A 12,428-nucleotide genomic window follows, 5' to 3' on the forward strand; every position below is an offset into this window, starting at 1 on the left:
ATAGGGATGTCCTCAATATGAATTTTAAGATATAACAATACTTAAAATTCCACATCGTGAAGAGCCAGAGAACAGGCTGTTTCCGAGGATAAGGAATCAAAGGAATAGACTGCTACGGTTGGTAAATGTGAGACGCACCATATAGTGCCAAATCAGAAACAACAGTAGACGGTTCAGGGAAACCTTCTTCTGAGTGACAGTCTGACATTTTGGATGGGCTGCAAGACCTAAAGACATGATCAAAGGTACAACACACGTCAGAGGTTGCATATGACATCTATAGGCAAACAGGTAAAGCATGAATGTGCACCCACACCCACTAGAGTACAACCATGGGTAAAACCCTACACTGTCCAAAACACATCACCCACACTTATTGTGAAACAGGAAGTAGTTGCATGACCTTCCTATGCTATTTTCCCCATAATTTTCTCTATTGAGAAAAGTCACAGTTGCAGACCAAAGTCTACCAGAAGCTCCACGGTGGCAACTAATTGGTGTATGCTGTGCCATGCATAACATGCATAACTTGAACACTCAAGGGCGTAGACAGACTGTTACTACCACCATGCAAGTCTTGGGGCGAATGAGCTAAAAGGAGCGTAAGGGTCATGTTACTTTATCCTTACTCTGGTTAGGCCTTGAACAAAAAATTACCCTCCCCTTTTTCAATCAGAAAGTGGGCTGAAACTCTTTACTCTGCCCCTTTTAAGCCCATAGATAAATAGTGATTGAAAAGTAACACCGTACCCACAACCATGTAAGGCTTGGGAAGAAAATGAGCTAAGTAGAGGGTAATCACGCTTATTTATCCTTGCTCTGGTTAGGCCTTGAACAAAAAAATACCCTCACCCTTTTAATTCGAAAGTGAGCTGAAACTATTTACTCTCACCCTTGTAAAGCCTTCGTATAAATAGTAATCAAGAAGTAACACCATACCCACATCCATAGAAGGCTTTGCTCAGAAAATGAATATGAGCACCTTGGCCACACTTTAGTAAGGCCTTTGTCAGAAACACATTCATGTAAGGCTTGGGCAGGAAGCAAGCAAGATCACCTAATTCAAACTCATTGGAAGTCTTGGAAAGAGAGTGATGTCAAAAGATGAACGTGAACACACAAGGCTCCCCATATAAGGTCTATTCTGAATGTAAGCATGAACACCAAACTTACACCTATAGACTGAACTGGACAGAACGTGAATGGAATGGTCTTGGAGTAAAAAGTGAGTTGAAATCAACTACATCAGGAAGAGCGAAAGAAAAACATAAGGACATGGAACAGACACTAATCAGCAGAGAATGGCTATTCTCCAAGCAATGTGAAATGAGAATCAAGATTTCATTGAAGACACGGAGGCTAACATTATGCATAATAACCTTTAATTGCCACTCCGCAGCACCTTCAAAGAAGTACAACACACCAAAACACTAGAACACTCTAGTCAATCAATCAATCACTGCATTCGTAAAGCCGCGCTACATACCCGAGAGGGTCTCAAGGCGCTGGGGAGGGGAGGGGTGCTACTGGTCAAAGAGCCAGGTCTTGAGGAGTCTTCTGAAAGCCAGCAGGTCCTGGGTCTGTCGTAGGATGGTGGGGAGAGTGTTCCAGGTCTTGGCGGCGAGGTAGGAGAAGGATCTGCCGCCGGCGGTGGTTTTTCGGATGCGAGGGACTGTTGCGAGGGCGAGGTTGGCTGAGCGGAGGCTTCGGGTGGGGGTGTGGAAGTTGAGTCGGTTGTTGAGGTAGGTGGGTCCGGTGTTGTGCAGTGCTTTGTGTGCGTGGATCAGGAGCTTGAAGGTGATCTTTTTGTTGACGGGGAGCCAGTGCAGGCCTCTCAGGTGGAGTGTGATGTGGCTGCGGCGGGGGACGTCGGGGATGAGTCGGGCCGAGGCGTTCTGGATGCGTTGGAGTCGTCTCAGGAGCTTGTTTGTAGTTCCTGAGTAGAGGGCGTTCCCGTAGTTGAGTCTGTTGGTGATGAGGGCCTGGGTAACGGTTTTTCTCGTGTCGAGGGGGATCCATTTGAAGATCCTGCTGAGCATACGCAGGGTGTTGAAGCAGGACGCGGAGACGGCGTTGACTTGCCTGGTCATGGAGAGAGTGGAGTCGAGGATGCCCCCAGGTTGCGTGCGTGGTCCGTGGGTTCCGGGGCTGTGCCTAGTGACGTGGGCCACCAAGAGTCGTCCCAGGCTGATGGGGTGGGTTCGAGAATGAGGACCTCTGTCTTGTCTGAGTTCAGCTTCAGTCTGCTGTCCTTCATCCAGTCGGCTACAGCCTTCATTCCTCTGTGGAGGTTAGCTTTGGCGGTGTGGGGATCTTCGGTGAGGGATATGATCAGCTGGGTGTCGTCGGCGTAGGAGATGATGTTGAGGTTGTGTTGTCGTGCGACGTGGGCGAGGGGGGCCATGTAGATATTGAACAGCGTCGGGCTGAGGGAGGATCCCTGTGGGACGCCGCAGATGATCTCAGTGGTTTTGGAGCGGAAGGGTGGGAGGCGGACGCTCTGGGTTCTGCCGGAGAGGAAGGATGTGGTCCAGGCCAGGGCCTTCTCTTGGATACCGGCGTCATGGACGCGTGCTGACCGTGTCAAAGGCTGCTGATAGGTCCAGGAGGATGAGGGCGGCTGTTTCTCCTTTGTCCATCAGGGTCCGGATGTCGTCAGTGGCGGCGATGAGGGCGGTCTCAGAGCTGTTTGTTGACAATCTTCTCGGTCACTTTTGCCGGGAAAGGGAGCAGGGAGATGGGCCGGAAGTTCTTGAGGTCCTTGGGGTCCGCCTTGGGCTTCTTCAACAGGGCGTTGATCTTGGCGTGCTTCCAGCTTTCTGGGAAGGTTGCTGTCTCGAAGGAATAGTTGATTGTTTTCTGGAGGTGGGGCGCGATGGTTGCGCCGGCTTTGTTGAAGACGTGGTGAGGGCAGGGGTCCGATGGGGATCCGGAGTGGATGGAGTTCATGGTTTTGATGGTGTCTTCATCGCTGACGCTGGACCAGACGGTCAGGCGACTGGTGCGAGTGGTAGTCGCAGGGGTGGTGGATTCGGTGGTGGGTGCGGGGGGTTCGGAGTTGAAGCTGTCGTGGATGTTGGTGATCTTGCGGTGGAAGAAGGTGGCCAGGGAGTCGCACAGGTCTTGAGATGGCGGGATGTCGTTGGTGTTGGAGCTGGGGTTGGAGAGTTCTTTCACGATGCTGAAGAGCTCTTTGGTGTTGGTGTTGTGTGCGTTGTTGTCTAGGCGGTCCTTGAAGGCGGTCTTCTTGGCGGTCCTGATGAGTTGGTGGTGTCCATGAATATCCGTGGTCTCCAACATTCCCCTTCTTTGAATTCGCGAACATCCTCTTTTTCTCGCTTCCTTTTCCTCCTCTTCTATCCGCCATGCTCTCAAAATCCTCTCTCACTATTCTGTTGAGAATAAAAAACAAACCATCAACATTTGTCTGTCCACATCTTCTCAAATGCGCATCCAAACATTAATGCAATTCATTAATAATATATTTTCTTAAGAAAAAAACTAAATTATCCTATGAAACAAAAAACTGCAATGCTATACCTCAGAAATAAAATAACCCAGATCTTCAAATTCATATTTTTATCCTTCTTAGAGTGAGGTGGGAGGGATAATGTTAGCCTCCGAGTCTTTAATGAAATCTTGATTCTCATTTCTCTTTGCTTGGAGAGTCGCCATTTCATTTCAAGACTGGAGGCTACCATTATGCATGTTTAACGCCTTTTAGAATCACAATAGACACATGCTTTATTGGTCTAAAATAGTGCTTAACAAAAACTCCTACATTAGACCAATATACAGCTTTCAATATTTCCTCCAATCTACCTCCACTCAAATACATTTCACTTGCTCCCGCACCTCTTACAGAATGCGCCTTGTAATACTCCTCGTCAACACCACTCTCTCTCTCATTACATTCTTCGCCCATCTAGCAATAGTTGCTGTACTGACCACTCCATAAGGTTTTACATATGATATCAATAATTGATTCTCTCCATGCCTTCTGAATTCCAATATCCTGTTTTCATATTCAAACATAACATTCCACTACGAACAACTTCCTCTCTTCTTCAAATTTTGGATAAAGTATAGTCTCCGACATCGTTTTGATCCTTTTCAAATCCAAGTACCTATTTGCTGGCCACTGTAAAAACAAACTCAACACCACGTTGACTTCCCACAGTACATTATACCTTGCCTTAGGTGGTCTCCTCAATCTCATACTCTTCATAACCCTACAAACCATAGTATTTCTCCCAACTGACTTGTTGTCCACAAGTGCATGTCCTGTTGAAACCCCTGACCAATAACAATTAATTGATCTGTAACCTAAAACTTCCTCAAACTTCTCTAACAAAACATTTACCACCTCAACTACAGGAGCTTCCATGGGATCCAGACTCCTTTCCATGCACCAACAAACCCATATTCTCCAAATTCCTCTATACCTACTCCTTGTTCCTGGTGCCCAAGATTCTTCCAATACCTCCGTAGCCTTATCTGAAAGTCCTCTGAAACTGCTACATCTCCGGACACTCTCCAGACAAGAAGGTTCAGCACCTTGCTCTGCACCAAAGAATGCTCCTCTCCTTCTACATTATTTAAAAGTCCTTTTTTTGCTGGAATCAAATAAGGTTCTGCACAAGCCTGCGCCATCACTGATGGAAACCATAACAGTGACACCCAAAACGGAGTTACCAACACTATCTGACATTTCTCCTGTCTCACCTTCAATAAAACTCTCTGTAACATTGCAAACGGGGGGAAGGCATACGCCCTCTTTCCCAACTTGCTGGAATGCATCCACCGCTAACGCCAAAAGGGTCAACTCTCCAACTGAAATAACTCTCTACCTAATAAGTCAAACGGCTCGCAAACAAGTCCACTTTTAGTGGACCCAACAATTTGCGTATCTTTCTGAAACTCCTCACATCCAATTTCCAATCGCTGGAGGCCTTCAAATGCCTTGAATTCCAATCTGCTATCTGATACATCACTTCCAGCAAATACTCTGCTCTCACCTCTATTTTGTGTTCTGAACAAAAATTCCAGAACTCCATCGCCAAGTTCGCAATCCTCTGGATCTTGTTCGTCCCAGCCTGTTTATATACGTCACTGCTGACACATTGTCCATCCTTATCATTACCGATTGCCCACTCAGAGCCTTCCTGAAACTCTTCACTGCATATAAACCTGCAGTCAACTCCAAACAATTTATGTGTCCTGAGCTCTCCTCCTTTGTCCAAAGTCCACCTGTCTGTACTACTCCTAACCGAGCTCCCCATCCATTCAAACTCGCATCAGTCTCCAAAACAAAATTTGGTCAATTTCCAAAAACTGTGCGTCCATTCTACTCATCCAAATTGTTCATCCACCATTCCAATTCTTCTTTCGCTTCCACACTCAATGAGATCAGATCTTCATACCATAACCCTTTTCTCAATGCCTCCCCTTTCACCCTCTACAAAGCTCGATAGTGAAGGGGTCCTGGAAAAATCTCCTGTATTGATGAAGACAATAAACCTACTATCCTCACCAAGTCTCTTAATGTCATAGAATCTCCCCTCATGCTCAAATGTATCTCCTTTATCAACTTCACCTTCCTTTCTGGCAACAAGAGCATACATTTCACCGTATCTACCTGAAAACCCCAAAACTCTATTGTTTGATTTGGAATCAGAACAGACTTCTCCAAGTTCACTACAAAACCTAGACTCTCTAATAACCTAATAACATTCCTCAAATTCCTTTCCAACTCTCTCTGATCCTGACTCATCCAAAATATGTTGTCTAAATAGATTATCATTCGCACTCCTCTCTGCCGTAAAAAGGACACAACCACTCTCATCACCTTCGTGAAACACCAAGGTGCCGATGAAAGGCCGAATGGCAGACAAAAAAAACTGGTAAAGATTCCCTTTCCACCTGAATTGTAAATATTTCTGACTCTCCATGTTTATTGGTATTGTGAAATATGCATTCTTCAGATCTAATTTCACCAACCAATCCTTTTCTTCCAGCAGATCTCTCAAGCAATGGATTCCCCCCATCTTGAAATGTCTGAATACTACAAATTTGTTCGGATCCCTCAGATTTATGACTGGCCTCCACCCTTTCTCTTTATTCCTTACCAAAAACAAGTTGCTTACAAATCCTTTCCTTGATTCTTTTACCCGAAGAACTGCTCCATTCTTTATTAACAATTCTATCTCCAAATCCACTATTTCCTCTTGATCTTTTGACATCCTTATCTATCTTGCCTCTTCTCTTTGGCTGGCAAATTCCATAAACTCTACTCCATATCCCTGTATTGTCTCCAATACCGAAGGATCCTGTGTTATTTTCTTCTACAAAAAACCTCAGCCGTCCCCCCTACTTTTCTTAGGGTAGAACCAGTTAAAATCTCTGTACTTACCTTGTCCTCTTTGAAACTGGACCGTTTTCTTGAAAAACTCTGCAAGGGTAGAATCCTCCTGAATCATAGCCTCTTCCTCGATAGCTATTCCCGCCTTGGGGATGATACTTCTATTGGTTCTACCAAAAACACCTCCTCCAAAGCCCTTCCTCATATTATCTTGCGCCTTATCCAGCGCTGTGAACATTTTCGCATATTTCCCAATGCTCTTAACTAGTCCTTCTCCAAACAGCAGCCATTAGCATTCTCATTACCTTCTTTCTGTGTCATGTCCCCTAGTTCAAGACTTATCTCCATGAAGATAGCCCTTCTACGCTCTGATAAAAGGCCTGCATTTGCATTTCCTAAGAGCACTAGAGCCCTCTGGCTCCATCCTCTAAGCAGTTCTATGTCTACTGCCTCTCCATTAGCATGTTGCGGACCAGGGATATTTATGGACTGGAGGGTTCTAGTTCTAGTGTTTTGGTGTGTTGTTCTTCTTTAAAGGTGCTGAGGAGTGGCAATTAAAGGTTATTATGCATAATGGTAGCCCCCGATCTTGAAATGAAATTATTTCGATAACATTCAGCCAGATAAAATGCCCTTACAATAGAAAACAAATTCTATATTTTCCCCAGAATCAACTACAATTCTATTTCAGAGCAAGTATCTCGCAAGGAAGGGAAAAAGAACAGTTGGGGCAGACTGGCACCACGTCAAGATAAAGGGACATGTGGTGAGGAGGGAGAAATCTGTTTGACAAGATACTGATTGATTACCCTATTAAAAACAAACATTGGCTAAGGCAATAGGTCTGGCATCGGCTGCCAGTCTTTTAGCTTTACAATGCAGTGCCGTATCGGACACCCCCGCAGTGCTGCCCCCCCCCACTCTTCTAAATATGAAGGGGGCCCCCTCAGCTTGTTTGGCCAGGGTGTGTGCCTCCTGCAAAGCAGATGGAGTTTGCAGCCTGCTTTGAACTGCTCAGAGCTGACACCGGCTGACTCAGAAGTGAAGAGAAACAAAATAACAACTATGGTTTCTCTTGCACTCTGAGCCTGCCAGGCCCCTTACAAGAGCAGATACCCCCTCCCCCCTCCCCCTCCCATTCCTTCTCACAGAAACCGTCTTCCTTAGAGCACTGCTTGTCTGAGAGGGGAAGCGGTTGCACAGATAAGTTTGCTACCTTAAATTGCAAAGACAAATATAGCCATCTGTTCACAATTTAACATTCCGCAAAAAGGCCCCAATATGGTTCTGAAATAGAACTTTATAAGAAATCATTGTCATTCATTTGAATATGGCCTTTCTGTCTTTATTTATTTTATTTATTTATTGGGCTTATTGAGCGCGACAGCTACCCAAAAAGGGTTTCCCGGCGCTATAGAACACTGGAGCAAAAGAATGAAGGCAGGAGAAGGTCATAAGAAAGAGACCGGAGCATGTTACTGGTTGAAAAGCCAGGTCTTAATGGCTTTGCGGAAATGAATGTAGCGGGTTTCCAAACGGAGAGATTGTGGGAGGGAGTTCCAAAGCTTAGGGCCTAAAAGGGAGAAAGATCTTCCTCCCATCCTTAGTCGGAGAGTTTTGGGAACACAGAAAAGGCCTTGAGTGGAAGACCTCAGGCAGCGAGCAGGCATGTAAGTGTGCACTAGGGTTTGGAGGTATCTAGGGGCATTGCCCCATCTTATTCTATGCATGAGGCTGAGAGCTTTGAATTTGACCCTATTTATAACTTTTAGCCAGTGAAGCGCCTTAAGGTGACCGGACATATGTTCCCTCCTACTGCATTTGCATAGCAGTCTGGCTGCAGCATTTTGAACCAGCTGGAGACGTCGCATGACTGCCTGTGTTACCCCCAGGTAAAGAACATTGCCGTAGTCTAAGCGGGAGGTGATAAGGGCGTTAACCACAGACTTTTGTGTGTCGTCTGGGAGCATCCAAATGATTTTTCTAAGCCATCTCAGAATTGTAAAACAGGTGGCTGTGAGATTGTTAACTTGTGGCTCCATAGTGAGGCCATTGTCAATGGTAATTCCAAGATTACGGACTTGTCGCGACGGGGTTGGTAGTGGGCCCATTTCAGATGGCCAGTGTCTGGAGTTCCAGAGGTTTTGGTTAGGACCCACTATTAGAACCTCTGTTTTGCTGCCGTTGAGTTTAAGCATATTAGTGCTCATCCAGGTGGCGATGTTCCTAAGGCCTGTCTGCAGGAGGGAGGGGGAATCATTGTCACAATTAGATAGGGAAAATATAATTTGTGAGTCATCGGCGTATGTAAACATTTTGAGACCAGCTGCTTCAGCGATCTGGGCGAGCGGTGTTACATAAAGGTTAAAAAGCAGGGGACTCAACACCGATCCCTGTGGCACTCCATAGGGGGAAAGATGGACATTAGATGTCGCATTGCTGGAGGAGATTTGAAATGTCCTGAAAGTCAGGAAAGATGCGATCCAGTCTAGTGCTTTACCTTTAATGCCCATATTGGAAAGTAAGGCAAGCAGTATGCTGTGAGAGATGGTATCGAATGCTGCGCTGAGATCGAGTAGAATCAGCGCAGCGGAGTCTCCTTTGTCGACCAGAAGGCGGAGATTTTCCATCACTCCGAGTAGTGTTGTCTCAGTCGAAAAACCGGCACGAAAACCCGATTGGGAGGGGTGCAGGATGTTGTTAGCCTCCACAAACCTTGCGAGGTGTTCATGGACATGTTTTTCCAAGATTTTGGAAAAAACGGGCAGGAGGGAAATTGGATGGAAGTTTGCCAAGATTTTTGGGTCATCCGAAGGTTTTTTGAGTAGGGGTGAAACCATGGCATGTTTCCAAAGTGATGGGACCTTAGCCGTGGAAAGGGACAAGTTCAGTGTATGACATATCATGGCAAGTAGTGGAGTGTCCAGGAGTCTGAGTATTGAGATCGGGAGGGGGTCGACAGGCGAACCAGATTTTACTTTCCCTAAGATGTTTTGCAGAGTCTGGACATCGATCCGGGGCCACGTTGTAAGAGGCTCATAGGATAGATGAGGTTGGGGGGAAAAGTCCACTTCGTTAGAGCCGGGGACTTGTGCCCTTTTAGCATGAGCCAGGTGTTGTTTAAGTATCTCTTGGTAGATCGTCTCAATCTTCGTTGTAAAATGTTTCGCTAGTTCTTCACACTGGAAACTGTTCAGGGGAAGAGGTTTGGCTGATGTATTTGCGCCTGCTAACTCTTTTACAAGGTTAAAAAGAGTCCTAGATTTGTTAGTAGCTTCAGAGATAGATTTGGCTACATAGTTGGCTCTTGCCGTTTTGCAGGCTTTATGATAAATCTTAAGCTCGTTTCTGTAGTTCGAGCTGGCGACCGAGGAGTAGTCTTTCCTCCATAGGCGTTCTAGGCGTTTGCATTTAGATTTTATAGCCTTCAGTTGTTCATTATACCATAGGGCAGGGGAGTTATGAGGGGTGGATTTTTGGTAAGCTTGGGGCAGACAAATGTCTAAAGCACTTAGAAGCCAATTGTTAATTTTAGTGGCTACGATCTCTATGTCTTCGGTGTTAAATATTTCATCCTGAGGGACAGCAAGTAAGACGGACGCGAGAAGGTTTATGTCCAGTTTTTTCCAATTTCTAGAGAAGGACTTACTAGTCCCGCTCGGAAGGCTAGAAGTTGTATGATTATCCACGCTGAAATTTATAAGGAAATGGTCTGACCAATCAAGGGGCAGAGCAGACTGGCAGTGTAGCAGGGGAAGGCAGGAAAAAATAGGGTCCAGGAGGTGGCCCCCCTTGTGTGTTGGGCCCGAGTTCCGTAAGGTAAGGTTCATGGCGGCCAGATCCTGAACTAAATTATTTCCTGGTTTGTTAGTTAGGTCGTCAAAGTGAACGTTCAGGTCGCCTATGATGGATAAGTTGTTGTAATTTATCCTTATTGAAGCAAGCCAATCCACTAGTTGGTCTTTGTCAGTCAGGGGGCAGCTGTAGAGCACACTTAAAGTGTTTTCTTCTTACATTGCCTGTTTAAACTATGAACTAATAATGGGAAAAAATACCAATCAGATTTTTCTAATTGTTATACTGGTCGGGACATTAAAATACAGCTCATGCCCATATAAAACCAGATAGGTGGCAACCATAGGAAGAGAATGTGTGCAACTGCACAAACATAACCAGGACTCTACTTATGGGCAATGGAGGGCAAAAATATAGCTGGAATGTTGAACGAGTGGTGAAGGATGTGGAGGGGTGATTGCATATGAGTGATTGTGGTAGGTGAGCGCTAAGGAAGTGGACCCCTCCCCCAAAAGGCTCTCCTACAACACCAGCCTTTTTTTCTCAATGACAAGCACAGTTGTGCCTTGCACAGGGATCTTGTTTTGTTAATGGTCTGCTGTAAGGGGACAGGGATAGCATTTTTTTAAAATAGTTAAATGCAGGCATGGTGTCCTCTGCACCCAAGGGGAGTTGTTGTGTGCAGTGCTTAATTTGTAAAATATTAAGTGCCAGGGCCCTGACCAGGAGGCCACTGCAACTTGCACCATCCATCACTCCTGTCATCGTTGCCAAAACAACCAATAGCCATCTCTCTTGCCAGCAAGTGCTACAGTTGCTCATGGTCCCGAAAGCTAAAGGAATGACTATGGCGGCAGATATTAGCAATTTTTTATGTATATTGTATTTATAAACAACCGTTGTTCTGCTCATCTCTAAATTAGATGAGCAGCGCCACCATGTGGAAGACTGTCCTAAGTGTGGTGTTAACAATTAAGTGCCGGTGTGGAGCACCGGAAACAAATTAAGATCCAGTGTTGAACACCGGAAACCACCGGCTCAAATTAAGCACTGGTTGTGTGGGGACGGAATATATTGCAATTCAAGCAGGTAAATTGAAAAGGTAATTCAATTACAAGTATTTTAAATGTATTACCCAAATCAACAATTACCCATGCCTGCGTGTACTATCACAGACATCTGCACTATTTTCTCTATGAGTTTTTTTATTGTATGCATTGTCTAAAATATCACTAGTGGAACTATCTGTAGTGTCCTTAGAAGCAAATTGTAGGGGGGCATACATTAGACCATAGTTAAACTGGTGACTGTACTTTATGAGATAAGGTAGCCCCTGCCATACATTATAAGGATATTGCAACTCACAGAGGAGTTCCATGACCATATAGCGGAACGAGGCCGAAGGTGACTTACAATATCATCATCATCATCTATGGTAGCAGGTACTTTATTCCATGTAATACATGGTCACACAATCACCATTCCCACAAGCCACGTAAATCCTTGGTGTGTAGCTAGTGGTGTAACAATAGCCCCTGCAGCACCCATGGTGCAGAGGGCCCCCTGGCTCCGGGGTGCCCCCTCCTGCACTGTGCATGGGCGGTGAGGTCCCTGCCCTTAAAGCTCCTGACTGGGTCCAGGGCGTGGGGGGGGGGCCCTCTGTGAAATTTGCAGGGGGGGGGGCCCTCTTAGGTTTCGTTACGCCACTGTTACAATGGTTATGTTTTTTGTAGTTGGGGGAGCTTCTGTGTCCTTACCAATATAAAACATTGTCTAAAACCAAAAATATGTTTGTTACAAAGAGTACACTGTGAAGTCCATAAATAGGGCCATGCTAGGTCCTGGTGAGAATGATCCTATTTATTAAGTACAGCGTTAGCAGAGACCCCATCCCATCGAAGTACCAAAGCAATTGCTCAAGAATCAACCCATAACTTTCCACATTAGCAATCACCCCACACTCCAGATCTCTACATCATAACCTAGATACAGAACACAAAATCATAACCTAGATACAGAACACCACACACACATTGCCAAAGTACTTCCCTGGCACTGAAGAGAACTATGCTAGGTCACCCTCCGTAACCTTACGCACCGCCATCTTGAAATCAGGGCGATCTTCTTTTGTTCTTCGCATTAGCTCGAACCGTTCTATCCACAATTCTATGCGTGTGCAAAGACTCAGCTACTTTTACAACATCATTTTGATGAACTTCTACTGGAATATCGTTATTTTTAAGGCTTGATCTGCACAAGCAGATACTGAGGA

The 12,428-nt window shown here is 45.4% G+C and overlaps 1 protein-coding gene across 1 annotated transcript in view; it reads right to left on the reverse strand.

Moving 5' to 3' along the window:
* The window catches only part of LRRC46 (leucine rich repeat containing 46), a 100,049-nt gene that overhangs the window by 30,289 nt on the left and 57,332 nt on the right, over positions 1-12,428 (reverse strand). The window lies entirely within an intron of this gene.

Source organism: Triturus cristatus, chromosome 1_1 (genome assembly GCF_964204655.1).
Source record: "Triturus cristatus chromosome 1_1, aTriCri1.1, whole genome shotgun sequence".
Lineage (NCBI taxonomy): Eukaryota > Metazoa > Chordata > Amphibia > Caudata > Salamandridae > Triturus > Triturus cristatus.